The following is a 14,563-nucleotide window of genomic DNA, read 5'->3' on the forward strand; positions in this document are numbered from 1 at the left end:
TAGTCCTATTGGAAAAATGCAGAATGTCTGGTTATTTTAGCCACACACAGCTCAAGAAATTTGATAACTTATAAGATGAAATATCACACATTGGGCCTTTAAGGAAGGGTGGTGTGGCAGTATTTAAACCCAGGAGCTGATGACACTACTGCTAAAAAAAACACAGAAGAAAAAGTAGTGTGTTTGCGTTTGTTTGTTTGTGTGTGTGTGTGTGCGTGCGCGCGTGGTTCGTTCGTTCTGTCTCCAGGCTAGTGGCTAAGTACTGAGGGCTTCATCTATCTAAAAGGAGTTATTTCCATCTGAATTTGGCAGCACCGGGACACAGCAGCAGAGCGGTAAGCTTCATATCACTCTAAAATCTCGACAAACTTTACTTTAGATTTACGGGCATTAGCAGCACTAAAGCGTTAGCATCCGGCTTGCTATCGCTAGCACAGTATGCTAGTAAAGTTAGCACCCAGATTAATGTGGATTTGGCTGATTTTCGTGGAATAAAACGTGATTTCTGATCAACTCCTTCTTTTACACCAGATGATAACCTCCCACTGATTGTAACAGCAGAGAGCCTGTGTGTTATTCTACATGAGTGTGATGTAATCTTAGCATCCAGTAAATAAAGTCCCATATCAGCTAAAATGCAGCGTGACAAAGTCATTAAAGTGTGTCAACACAGTGGATTTAATAGAGTTTTAAAGAACGATCTCTAAGTGAAGTGAGGTTAGTTTTTTGTCTCACTGCAGATATAAAAACTAACTCTGCATCAGTCAGACGCAGCAAAGCTCACCGTCTGTATGAGCGTGAGCGTCGGAAAGCTGATAAAATTGGCTGTAAAATAATTAAAACAAAGTAAAAATGTTCCTTTGCTTTTTAGAGTCCACATCCAGAAGACTGGAGCCGTGTTTCACTGACAGGCTGTCAGACTAACGCCCTGATGAGCTCAGCTGGGACAAACTGGTCTGATGTTTAGGTAAGTGAAGATCTGCTTCTCCAAGTCCTTGAGATGCTAGTAAAAAATAATTTAGCCAGCTTGCTAATGTTACTTTTCTTCTCCTCTAAGGAACACAGAACGTTCAGATGTTGGCGTTTCACGTCACCTACTGAGGAAGGAGACCCACCAGTAAAGAGACGGTCTGGACCAGACCAAAGTGAGTGATGACACACCTCAGCCACCCTCATCATTAAGAACACCTCACCCCCTGAATCACTCCGTCTGGTGACAGCAGAGTGATTTATTTGATGTTTTACTTGTTTAGTCTGTTTAGAAATTATTGAATTACATTATTTTCTGTAATCGACCATCTGATCTGGATGTGTGCAGAATAACTTTCCCCAAATTCAGCAGCAGCTGGCCTACAAAAACAGCTGCAGCATGTAGTAAGTCTGTCTGCACTGCTCTCTAATGAGCTTCCTTTCATAAGGAATCATTTGTATAATTTTAGTGTCACTATTTTATTACATTTGTAGGAAAACATGAAGTCACTGCAGCAAAGTGAACTTGTGAACAAACACAAACGTGACTATAAACATGAAAGCTAAAGAAACAACTTTCCTAAAGCTGCTTGTAAACAAAATATGTCATTAAAGTTATTGTCTATCATTGCAGAATATGGCGATGACATCATGGAACTGGTCTTTGGAAAAGTTTTCCCTGAACCAACTCCGTTTCTAGATGAGGTAGAGAAGATCTGCATCTCACCAACTCTCTGGTCTCAGTATTCAGACAACGGAGGTCTCCCACTGTTGTCCAGGACCAGTTTGAAGCCCACATACTGCCCCTCCCTCATCATCAGGAAACATCAATCCGTATCCTGAGGACAACAGAAGACGGCAGGAGGACAGGAACTCTGAGACCTAGACACCACCAGCACCGAGACACAAAGCACCTGTGTGCACAACGCCTGTTTTAACTACTAAAGCCTGTTTATTATATTGTTCTACTTATTTGCTGTGAGGTTAATACTTAGAAAATTTGTATATTAATGTAAACAATAAAAAAAAATCACTGATTGTATGCTTTCTTTTAGATGTAATGGTCCAAACTCAGCCTTGTAGACATTTATTGCATCCTGTAGGTAAATACACAGAACAGGCTCAGGTCCAGGATGACCCAGCATGCTCTTCCATTCTGGCTGTTAGGGATTGTATCAATAACTCAATGCCTACTGATGTTTTCACCTAACGGTATTTATTTAGAATGCAGGTAAGATTTAACTATATTTGTTAGCAAAGCAGACTGATCTTGGGAATTTCACTGCAGCACTGATGTCCACCTCTCTGTACACATTAGAGAGAATTACCACTTTACAGCTAAACACATTTAATAAAGATATAGGCTACGCATTGCAGACAATAAAAACAAAGTTGTAAGCATTAGAATTATAATGATGACATTAAAGAACACTTGGAGGAATGTTCTTTATTTTTGACTAGAATCTCAACTCTTTAAATTAAAATGTAACTGCTTTTTATCCATTTTCAGCCATTAAGACACCCAATATAAAATAAGACTACTTATAAAATTATTTATAATTATATGTATGTATATAGATAGAGATCTTAATAAAATATATTCTTTGAATGGTGTTTTAATGAGCTGTATCATTTTTTACAGAAATAAGCAAGCAGCATTCCTTGTGTGTGTGTGTGTGTGTGTGCGCGCGCGCGTGTGCCTGCTCGCTTGTCCCTCCGTCGGCCGTGACGGGTGTGTGTGAGTGACTACAGACAAATGCATGAGAGAGTTAGCAGCCATGAAACAGCTTGATGAACTACTCTCCCCACGTGTTTTAAAAATGCTAATATGCTATGCTAAATCTGCTATGCTAAATAATGATTTCTCTATAGAACTACAAAGTCCGACTGGGGGAGGAGAGTACAGGACTGCACTATGGAGGGGGGCGGAGTTTACAGCTCCTCCTCCAGTTTAAAGAGACAGTACCCCAAAACGGCTCGTTCTCAAGACTCTCCTCAGAACAGGGGTAGATGAGGGTCTGTAGAGCAACAATAATGAGGAAATCAGACCAAAGAACTGCAGTTCCACTGTTTTTAGACCCCCAACTGAAGGATTTAGATGTAAAAAGGAATAACTTAAAAGCATGTTATGTCTCCTTTAAAGGCCCCGTGTGTGAAATTCACAGAAATCATAGTAAAAAGATCCGACTCTTTAGCACCACGCAGTTTAGAGTCGGTATATCAGCTATTGGAGCCCCCGAGGATCAAAAAGGTTTTTTTTTATCATTATTTAAAACTTTATTAACAAATATAACAAATACAATACAAAATCGTGATGCTGTAAACGGCAGCATGTCATCATCTATTTCCAGCTTTCAAGTCAGCGAACAGGTTAGTTGTTTTCATCTAACTTATTTTATTAATTTAATCTAAATAGGTTTTGAATAAGAAAAACTTTTTTATGTCAGTTATGTTTGCTAATAGCAAACGGCAGCTAGTTAGTGATGACTTCTGACTACAAAAAATGACAATATTTTGTTCATTTTATTTGAGAAATGTTATATTTCTATTTGCCATTTTGGAAATATACAAGGTAGTGTAGTCTGTAATTGTTTTCTCTCCGTAAACAGAGTCAGATATCATCCGATGGTTCATCAGTGGAGACAGACAGAGGACGAGGGAGAGGAAGAGGGCGAGGAAGAGGGAGAGGACAGACGTGTGCCAGCGCACAGAGAGGCAGAGGTGTTAGACATGCGACAGAAGCAGGGCAAGCATCCCAAGAAGAAGGAGCCGAATTTGCTCAAACCAGCCGCAACGTCCCACGCACAAGAGGAAGAGGCAGAGCTGCAATAAAGTCTAGAAGATCGGCGCTTTCAAGAGCTGATGAGGAGAGTCGAGGAGCTTCAAAGGGAAAGAAGAGCAGAAATTGAGGTTTGTGTAAGATAATGAGCAAATTAATAATTATCTGGGTCAATATATGCCGTCCTGTCACTCATTTCATTCATATAAGTACATACGGTAATTCTATTTAACCGTATAGCAAGTGTTTGGAATTATATGTAGTTTTGTAAAACATTCAGTGTCCTACTTCTTTCCTAATACATATTATTTGTTTTTGATAGTACCTTTATTTTAGGAATTAGCCATTTAATATATATATTATTAATCAGCTACTCTTATAAACTTGTTAAAACATTTACAAAACATTGCTTTCTACTGTAATTCAATTAAAATAATCTTACAAAAATTCTAATCCTACTTTTCCCCCCAGCGCCTTGTACAGGGCATGAGCCTGGAGGACCACCGTCATCTCACCTCTCAACTTTTGGAAAGACAGCCAGGTCTGGTTTTTGATGTTTTGTTGGACAACCAACGCCGAGATAGGCACACCACACCCGTGCAGGCCCCTGCGTTAACATGGTGTACTTGTGGCAATTGCACAGATATGCCAACAGATGCAGAGCGCAAATGCTGTAGACAAGACTCTGTAAACTGTATAAGCCTTCTGCCCCATTTTAGACTTTACTGTTTGGATGAAGGTGTCCTGAGGATCCATCGTCAGTACAGAGCAGACCTCACCGTATTAGGACAGATTAGGGAACCAGGCGATGACAACAGGGAATACAGGTATGCTGCCTACCGGCACTTCATTTTCTGGCAGCGTGGGTCACTTGGACATGGAAATCGAAGAGTCATCCCAAGTTGCTGTGTGGTCAAAATTAGGGAGAAATTTCCAGACCCTCATGGACAGTATACTGGTTTTCTTCCGGGAGTGTAACTGGTCAAAAGTTTACATGGGTTGTTGAAGTGTTTCTGATATTTTGTACACCTTTATATTGTAATTTATTATGTTGAATAAGTATTTTAGATAAATATTTTTTGAAACCCCAATGTTAGTGTTGTACAATAATGACAAATTTAGAGGTGGCTACTCTTCAGCCATGTATACTCTTGTAATGTGAAAAAAAAATCACATCTTTACAACTCCATAGTTTTGCATTACATTAGTGAGCTATTAATTTACACTCTTACAGGGTCAAGTCATGAAACAAAAAATATGTAATTTTCTGAAAGACATAAGAAATAAAGAAATTAGTACAGATGCACTTTTATTTGAATTAACCTTATTCAGAGTTTGAACAGACAAATTTGGAACACATTTTAATCTTGAAACATGATTTTACACACTTTAGGATAATAAAGAATAGATCTAACGTAAAAGACTGTGCAGAATTTATGTGCTACTTCAAGTAAAAAGAACAACATGTTAGCACAGTAGTAAAGACATCAAAGTGCAATATCTACATTTTTATGTACATTACATTAGTAACACGCAGCAGGTATAGAATACTCCATGTAAATGTAGACAAGATCGTCACTGGAGGCCTGTAGCTGTGTTGAGTTCTGATACTGTGAAAAAAGTATTGTAAGACAAGTGTAGGTAAAGAACTGAGCTGTAGTCAAAGGATGCTAAAATGACACATACCAAGACCTCGGCTGACTTGGATCTGCACTAGCTCCGAAATAGGTGGTGGAGCGATGGGTGGCACAAGACCGAGCCGTCTGGGGTCATCATCCCTCATTGATCTGGTACGAGGCATCCCAACTCCTCTCGCAAACCTCTCGTTGATTATTTTTGATTGGAGTACTGGAATGTATTCGTAGCCCTTTTCTGATTTTAGTGAATACACACTGTACCTTCTGGCATTCTTATTGTACTTCCGTTTGAATCTAAAAAATAGGACAATTGCATAATGAATTTCTGTCACGACAATGGGACAAACTTAAATAACGTGTAGTAACGTTAATACAGCTTTTTAATTGTAAGTGGTAGGCATTATTTTGGCTCAACTCTGACTGAAAAACAAGGTAAAACCTACATTAGTTGGCCTTCAGCATTCCTGATTGCTGGTCGATTAAGGTGAAAGTTATAATCCAGTGCTGCAAGGAGAACTCTGGCTTCATACACTTTGTAGGAGAAGGCTTGACGCTTGCTGGCATACATCAGAATGTGGTTCTGAAATGACTCAAGCAGGGCTGTTGATCTGTACAAATGAACAGTCAGTATGAGAGAGGACAACTGGTCACATGGCTAATAGCAGGGATGCTCCAAGTCAGTCCTGGAGGGCAGCTAACATGCATATTTAGTTCTGTCCCTGGTTAAATACAGCAGAATCAAATTTATCAGCAGTTCCATTAGCAGGCCTCAGTATAAATTAGACACCTTGAGTGTGTAGGCCAGCAGTTATATCTTCTTTAGTGTCTGTATGCACTGTTATTGTATGCATTATTTTCAGGAAATGTATTTGAGCAATTTTTAAAGTGACACTCAGTTGCTGGGAGGCAAAACAGCTAACGGAGCACCCCTGGCCTACAGCTTCACAAAAAAATACTTAAATAAGTCTCACATGTACCTGAAGTGCAGATATTTATGCACGTCCTTCTGCCAGCGTTTGTTCAAGACAATCTCCACAAGAGCTTTGTGACTCCTGGAATCCTTCTCGATCCACTGCTTCCCCTGCTGGTCATCAAGATGATCATGCTGGCAGTTTCCCATTGCCCATGTGTGAACATTGCAAACATGGTGTAGAATTCCAACCCAATGTGCCTGTGCAAAATTAAACACAATGCAAAACAGTATGAATATGACAGGTTTTTAGGTGGAGTTTGGGATACTATTGGAATTAAAGTTTTCTTACAAGAAACTGCTCTATTGTGGTGGCTGTCTTGCAACATCACCAAAAATGATCGATCGTTAAATCATTACATATGTATACGAAGGCGCATAAACAATAAACAAAAAGAAATGCTTCTGAATTTTAAGATGGTGTGCTACATTTTTGGCACTAGTTAGCATGAGCTGTTTCCCAAATTCTAGCTTACTCCACACAAACTTTGTGTCACAAAGCACACAACTACTACAATGAAGAAATTAAACACACATTTTTAACTTACCTGTCCAAAAGGAAGGTAGCAAGCTCAGCGTGTCTACTGAATCCCTTTTGTAACATGAGGTCTCTCCATCTTGGGAAGGCAACTCCTATATTTACTCTGGTTTTCTCATGATGCCGGTCTTGTTCACTTTTCAAAATCCTTTTTCTTTTACTTGGATGAGACAAACTATCCCGTTTCTCAAGTTTGCTTGTAGAATATGTGTGATCCTCCATCGCTAGAAGTACGGGGTGGCTAGTTTCTTCTTCTTCTTAGTTACTTTGTCAGACTGCATGCTTACAAGGCGCACTTATGCCCCCTGCTGTTTCTTTGAGGTTACATCATTTAAAAACGCAAACATCAAATGCGAAGCTTAATATGTTGTATGTCCCTAAAAGGTCACTGTATTTTAAGATGGCGCATGCCGTATGGAGCACCGGTCTGCTTCTTTTGTCTAAAATATTAAAATATAAAGCTAATAATAATGCTTAGAATAAATGCTTGTTTGAATTATCATTAAAAAAAACAAATTTGAGAATGTGATATAAGAAATTTGATAACTTATAAGATGAAATATCACACATTGGGCCTTTAAATTGACACCAGATCCGGTGACCTTTGGGACATGGTTTGACCCCCTTAGGAAAGTGCTATCATCATGAAATGTTCAGATCGCTTACAACTCAATAGATTCTACCTTCCTGTAACGTTTCAGCCTGATTGGACCTTGTTTTCACACAAATGAACCCAGAATGATGTGAAATTGTGCTTCGTGCAACATAATTCTGGGTGCCATTTACAAACCATAAGTGCTAATGACTCCATTCCTTTTTGTGGTTGTAGGGGCTGTTGATTGGAGAAAACTAAAACAAACCTAACCTCTCTAGGACATTCAGAAGCCAAGTTATAAGCCCACAAAGGTGTAACTGGACTGCTTCTTTAAAGTGACACCAGGCCCGGTGACCTTTGGGACATGATTTGACCCCCTATAGGAATGTGCAATCATCTTGAAACGTTCAGATCACTTACAACTCAATAGATTCTACCTTCCTGTAATGTTTCAGCCTGATTGGACCTTGTTTTCACACAAATGAACCCAGAATGATGTGAAATTGTGCTTCGTGCAACATAATTCTGGGTGCCATTTACAAACCATAAGTGCTAATGACTCCATTCCTTTTTGTGGCTGTAGGGGCTGTTGATTGGAGAAAACTAAAACAAACCTAACCTCTCTAGGACATTCAGAAGCCAAGTTATAAGCCCACAAAGGTGTAACTGGACTACTTATTTAAAGTGACACCAGGCCCGGTGAACTTTGGGACATGGTTTGACCCCCTTAGGAAAGTGCTATCATCTTGAAACATTCAGATCACTTACAACTCAATAGATTCTACCTTCCTGTAACGTTTCAGCCTGATTGGACCTTGTTTTCACACAAATGAACCCAGAATGATGTGAAATTGTGCTTCGTGCAACATAATTCTGGGTGCCATTTACAAACCATAAGCACAATTTCACATCATTCTGGGTTCATTTGTGTGAAAACAAGGTCCAATCAGGCTGAAATGTTACAGGAAGGTAGAATCTATTGAGTTGTAATTGATCTGAACGTTTCAAGATGATCGGACATTCCTATAGGGGGTAAAACCATGTCCCAAAGGTCACCGGGCCTGGTGTCACTTTAAAGAAGTAGTCCAGTTACACCTTTGTGGGCTTAAAACTTGGCTTCTGAATGTCCTAGAGAGGTTAGGTTTGTTTTAGTGTACTCCAATCAACAGCCCCTACAACCACAAAAAGCAAGGGAGTCTTTAGAACTTATGGTTTTTAAATGGCACCCAGAATTATGCTGCACTAAGCACAATTTCACATCATTCTGGGTTCATTTGTATGAAAACAAGGTCCAATCAGGCTGAAACGTTACAGGAAGGTAGAATCTATTGAGTTGTAAGTGATCTGAACGTTTCATGATGATAGCACTTTCCTAAGGGGGTCAAACCATGTCCCAAAGGTCACCGGATCTGGTGTCAATTTAAAGAAGTAGTCCAGTTACACATTTGTGGGCTTGTAACTTGGCTTCTGAATGTCCTAGAGAGATCAGGTTTGTTTTAATGTACTCCAACCAACAGCCCCTACAACCACAAAAAGGAATGGAGTCATTAGCACTTATGGTTTGTAAATGGCACCCAGAATTATGTTGCACGGAGCACAATTTCACATCATTCTGGGTCCATTTGTGTGAAAACAAGGTCCAATCAGGCTGAAACGTTACAAGAAGGTAGAATCTATTGAGTTGTAAGTGATCTGAACGTTTCATGATGATTGCACATTCCTATAGGGGGTCAAACTATGTCCCAAAGGTCACCGGGCCTGGTGTCACTTTAAAGAAGTAGTCCAGTTACACCTTTGAGGGCTTATAACTTGGCTTCTGAATGTCCTAGAGAGATCAGGTTTGTTTTAGTGTACTCCAATCAACAGCCCCTACAACCTCAAAAAGGAATGGAGTCATTAGCACTTAAGGTTTGTAAATGGCACCCAGAATTATGTTGCACGAAGCACAATTTCACATCATTCTGGGTCCATTTGTGTGAAAACAAGGTCCAATCAGGCTGAAACGCTACAAGAAGGTAGAATCTATTGAGTTGTAAGTGATCTGAACGTTTCAAGATGATCGCACATTCCTATAGGGGGTCAAACCATGTCCCAAAGGTCACCGGGCCTGGTGTCACTTTAAAGAAGTAGTCCAGTTACACCTTTGTGGGCTTATAACTTGGCTTCTGAATGTCCTAGAGAGGTTAGGTTTGTTTTAGTGTACTCCAATCAACAGCCCCTACAACCACAAAAAGGAATGGAGTCATTAGCACTTATGGTTTGTAAATGGCACCCAGAATTATGTTGCACGAAGCACAATTTCACATCATTCTGGGTCCATTTGTGTGAAAACAAGGTCCAATCAGGCTGAAACGTTACAGGAAGGTAGAATCTATTGAGTTGTAAGTGATCTGAACGTTTCATGATGATAGCACTTTCCTAAGGGGGTCAAACCATGTCCCAAAGGTCACCGGATCTGGTGTCAATTTAAAGAAGTAGTTCAGTTACAAATTTGTGGGCTTATAACTTGGCTTCTGAATGTCCTAGAGATCAGGTTTGTTTTAGTGTACTCCAATCAACAGCCCCTACAACCACAAAAAGGAATGGAGTCATTAGCACTTATGGTTTGTAAATGGCACCCAGAATTATGTTGCACGAAGCACAATTTCACATCATTCTGGGTCCATTTGTGTGAAAACAAGGTCCAATCAGGCTGAAACGTTACAGGAAGGTAGAATCTATTGAGCTGTAAGTGATCTGAACGTTTCATGATGATAGCACTTTCCTAAGGGGGTCAAACCATGTCCCAAAGGTCACCGGATCTGGTGACAATTTAAAGAAGTAGTTCAGTTACACATTTGTGGGCTTATAACTTGGCTTCTGAATGTCCTAGAGAGATCAGGTTTGTTTTAGTGTACTCCAATCGACAGCCCCTACAACCACAAAAAGGAAAGGAGCACTTAAGGTTTGTAAATGGCACCCAGAATTATGTTGCACGAAGCACAATTTCACATCATTCTGGGTCCATTTATGTGAAAACAAGGTCCAATGAGGCTGAAACGCTACAAGAAGGTAGAATCTATTGAGTTGTAAGTGATCTGAATGTTTCAAGATGATCGCACATTCCTATAGGGGGTAAAACCATGTCCCAAAGGTCACCGGGCCTGGTGTCACTTTAAAGAAGTAATCCAGTTACACCTTTGTGGGCTTATAACTTGGCTTCTGAATGTCCTGGAGAGGTTAGGTTTGTTTTAGTGTACTCCAATCAACAGCCCCTACAACCACAAAAAGGAATGGAGTCATTAGCACTTATGGTTTGTAAATGGCACCCAGAATTATGTTGCACGAAGCACAATTTCACATCATTCTGGGTTCATTTGTGTGAAAACAAGGTCCAATCAGGCTGAAACGTTACAGGAAGGTAGCATCTATTGAGTTGTAAGTGATCTGAACGTTTCATGATGATAGCACTTTCCTAAGGGGGTCAAACTATGTCCCAAAGGTCACCGGATCTGGTGTCAATTTAAAGAAGTAGTCCAGTTACACATTTGTGGGCTTATAACTTGGCTTCTGAATGTCCTAGAGAGATCAGGTTTGTTTTAATGTACTCCAATCAACAGCCCCTACAACCACAAAAAGGAATGGAGTCATTAGCACTTATGGTTTGTAAATGGCACCCAGAATTATGTTGCACGAAGCACAATTTCACATCATTCTGGGTCCATTTGTGTGAAAACAAGGTCCAATCAGGCTGAAACGTTACAGGAAGGTAGAATCTATTGAGTTGTAAGTGATCTGAACGTTTCATGATGATAGCACTTTCCTAAGGGGGTCAAACCATGTCCCAAAGGTCACCGGATCTGGTGTCAATTTAAAGAAGTAGTTCAGTTACACATTTGTGGGCTTATAACTTGGCTTCTGAATGTCCTAGAGAGATCAGGTTTGTTTTAGTGTACTCCAATCGACAGCCCCTACAACCACAAAAAGGAATGGAGCACTTAAGGTTTGTAAATGGCACCCAGAATTATGTTGCACGAAGCACAATTTCACATCATTCTAGGTCCATTTATGTGAAAACAAGGTCCAATCAGGCTGAAACGCTACAAGAAGGTAGAATCTATTGAGTTGTAAGTGATCTGAACGTTTCAAGATGATCGCACATTCCTATAGGGGGTAAAACCATGTCCCAAAGGTCACCGGGCCTGGTGTCACTTTAAAGAAGTAGTCCAGTTACACCTTTGTGGGCTTATAACTTGGCTTCTGAATGTCCTAGAGAGGTTAGGTTTGTTTTAGTGTACTCCAATCAACAGCCCCTACAACCACAAAAAGGAATGGAGTCATTAGCACTTAAGGTTTGTAAATGGCACCCAGAATTATGTTGCACGAAGCACAATTTCACATCATTCTGGGTCCATTTGTGTGAAAACAAGGTCCAATCAGGCTGAAACCTTACAAGAAGGTAGAATCTATTGAGTTGTAAGTGATCTGAACGTTTCATGATGATCGCACATTCCTATAGGGGGTCAAACCATGTCCCAAAGGTCACTGGGCCTGGTGTCACTTTAAAGTAGTCCAGTTACACCTTTGAGGGCTTATAACTTGGCTTCTGAATGTCCTAGAGAGATCAGGTTTGTTTTAGTGTACTCCAATCAACAGCCCCTACAACCTCAAATAGGAATGGAGTCATTAGCACTTATGGTTTGTAAATGGCACCCAGAATTATGTTGCACGAAGCACAATTTCACATCATTCTGGGTTCATTTGTGTGAAAACAAGGTCCAATTAGGCTGAAACGATACAGGAAGGTAGAATCTATTGAGTTGTAAGTGATCTGAACGTTTCATGATGATAGCTCTTTCCTAAGGGGGTCAAACCATGTCCCAAAGGTCACCGGATCTGGTGTCAATTTAAAGAAGTAGTCCAGTTACACATTTGTGGGCTTATAACTTGGCTTCTGAATGTCCTAGAGAGATCAGGTTTGTTTTAGTGTACTCCAATCAACAGCCCCTACAACCACAAAAAGGAATGGAGTCATTAGCACTTATGGTTTGTAAATGGCACCCAGAATTATGTTGCACGAAGCACAATTTCACATCATTCTGGGTTCATTTGTGTGAAAACAAGGTCCAATCAGGCTGAAACGTTACAGGAAGGTAGAATCTATTGAGTTGTAAGTGATCTGAATGTTTCATGATGATAGCGCTTTCCTAAGGGGGTCAAACCATGTCCCAAAGGTCACCGGATCTGGTGTCAATTTAAAGAAGTAGTTCAGTTACACATTTGTGGGCTTATAACTTGGCTTCTGAATGTCCTAGAGAGATCAGATTTGTTTTAGTGTACTCCAATCAACAGCCCCTACAACCACAAAAAGGAATGGAGTCATTAGCACTTATGGTTTGTAAATGGCACCCAGAATTATGTTGCACGAAGCACAATTTCACATCATTCTGGGTCCATTTGTGTGAAAACAAGGTCCAATCAGGCTGAAACGTTACAGGAAGGTAGAATCTACTGAGTTGTAAGTGATCTGAACGTTTCATGATGATAGCACTTTCCTAAGGGGGTCAAACCATGTCCCAAAGGTCACCGGATCTGGTGTCAATTTAAAGAAGTAGTTCAGTTACACATTTGTGGGCTTATAACTTGGCTTCTGAATGTCCTAGAGAGATCAGGTTTGTTTTAGTGTACTCCAATCAACAGCCCCTATAACCACAAAAAGGAATGGAGTCATTAGCACTTATGGTTTTAAAATGGCACCCAGAATTATGTTGCACGAAGCACAATTTCACATCATTCTGGGTTCATTTGTGTGAAAACAAGGTCCAATCAGGCTGAAACGTTACAGGAAGGTAGAATCTATTGAGTTGTAAGTGATCTGAATGTTTCATGATGATAGCGCTTTCCTAAGGGGGTCAAACCATGTCCCAAAGGTCACCGGATCTGGTGTCAATTTAAAGAAGTAGTTCAGTTACACATTTGTGGGCTTATAACTTGGCTTCTGAATGTCCTAGAGAGATCAGATTTGTTTTAGTGTACTCCAATCAACAGCCCCTACAACCATAAAAAGGAATGGAGTCATTAGCACTTATGGTTTGTAAATGGCACCCAGAATTATGTTGCACGAAGCACAATTTCACATCATTCTGGGTCCATTTGTGTGAAAACAAGGTCCAATCAGGCTGAAACGTTACAGGAAGGTAGAATCTACTGAGTTGTAAGTGATCTGAACGTTTCATGATGATAGCACTTTCCTAAGGGGGTCAAACCATGTCCCAAAGGTCACCGGATCTGGTGTCAATTTAAAGAAGTAGTCCAGTTACACATTTGTGGGCTTATAACTTGGCTTCTGAATGTCATAGAGAGATCAGGTTTGTTTTAATGTACTCCAATCAACAGCCCCTACAAGCACAAAAAGGAATGGAGTCATTAGCACTTATGGTTTGTAAATGGCACCCAGAATTATGTTGCACGAAGCACAATTTCACATCATTCTGGGTCCATTTGTGTGAAAACAAGGTCCAATTAGGCTGAAACGCTACAGGAAGGTAGAATCTATTGAGTTGTAAGTGATCTGAACGTTTCATGATGATAGCGCTTTCCTAAGGGGGTCAAACCATGTCCCAAAGGTCACCGGGCCTGGTGTCACTTTAAAGTAGTCCAGTTACACCTTTGAGGGCTTATAACTTGGCTTCTGAATGTCCTAGAGAGATCAGGTTTGTTTTAGTGTACTCCAATCAACAGCCCCTACAACCTCAAATAGGAATGGAGTCATTAGCACTTATGGTTTGTAAATGGCACCCAGAATTATGTTGCACGAAGCACAATTTCACATCATTCTGGGTTCATTTGTGTGAAAACAAGGTCCAATTAGGCTGAAACGATACAGGAAGGTAGAATCTATTGAGTTGTAAGTGATCTGAACGTTTCATGATGATAGCTCTTTCCTAAGGGGGTCAAACCATGTCCCAAAGGTCACCGGATCTGGTGTCAATTTAAAGAAGTAGTCCAGTTACACATTTGTGGGCTTATAACTTGGCTTCTGAATGTCCTAGAGAGATCAGGTTTGTTTTAGTGTACTCCAATCAACAGCCCCTAC

General features: G+C 40.2%; 1 long non-coding RNA gene across 1 annotated transcript; it reads left to right on the plus strand.

Annotated features, from left to right (window-relative positions):
- The first annotated feature begins 205 nt into the window (after positions 1-205).
- LOC139071563 (uncharacterized) lies at positions 206-1,822 on the plus strand. Its single transcript, XR_011521426.1, has 4 exons — positions 206-335; positions 872-967; positions 1,058-1,145; positions 1,604-1,822. It is a non-coding gene; the product is annotated as an uncharacterized lncRNA (long non-coding RNA).
- Positions 1,823-14,563: the final 12,741 nt, after the last annotated feature.

This window comes from Nothobranchius furzeri, chromosome 1, assembly GCF_043380555.1.
Source record: "Nothobranchius furzeri strain GRZ-AD chromosome 1, NfurGRZ-RIMD1, whole genome shotgun sequence".
In the NCBI taxonomy this organism is placed as follows: domain Eukaryota; kingdom Metazoa; phylum Chordata; class Actinopteri; order Cyprinodontiformes; family Nothobranchiidae; genus Nothobranchius; species Nothobranchius furzeri.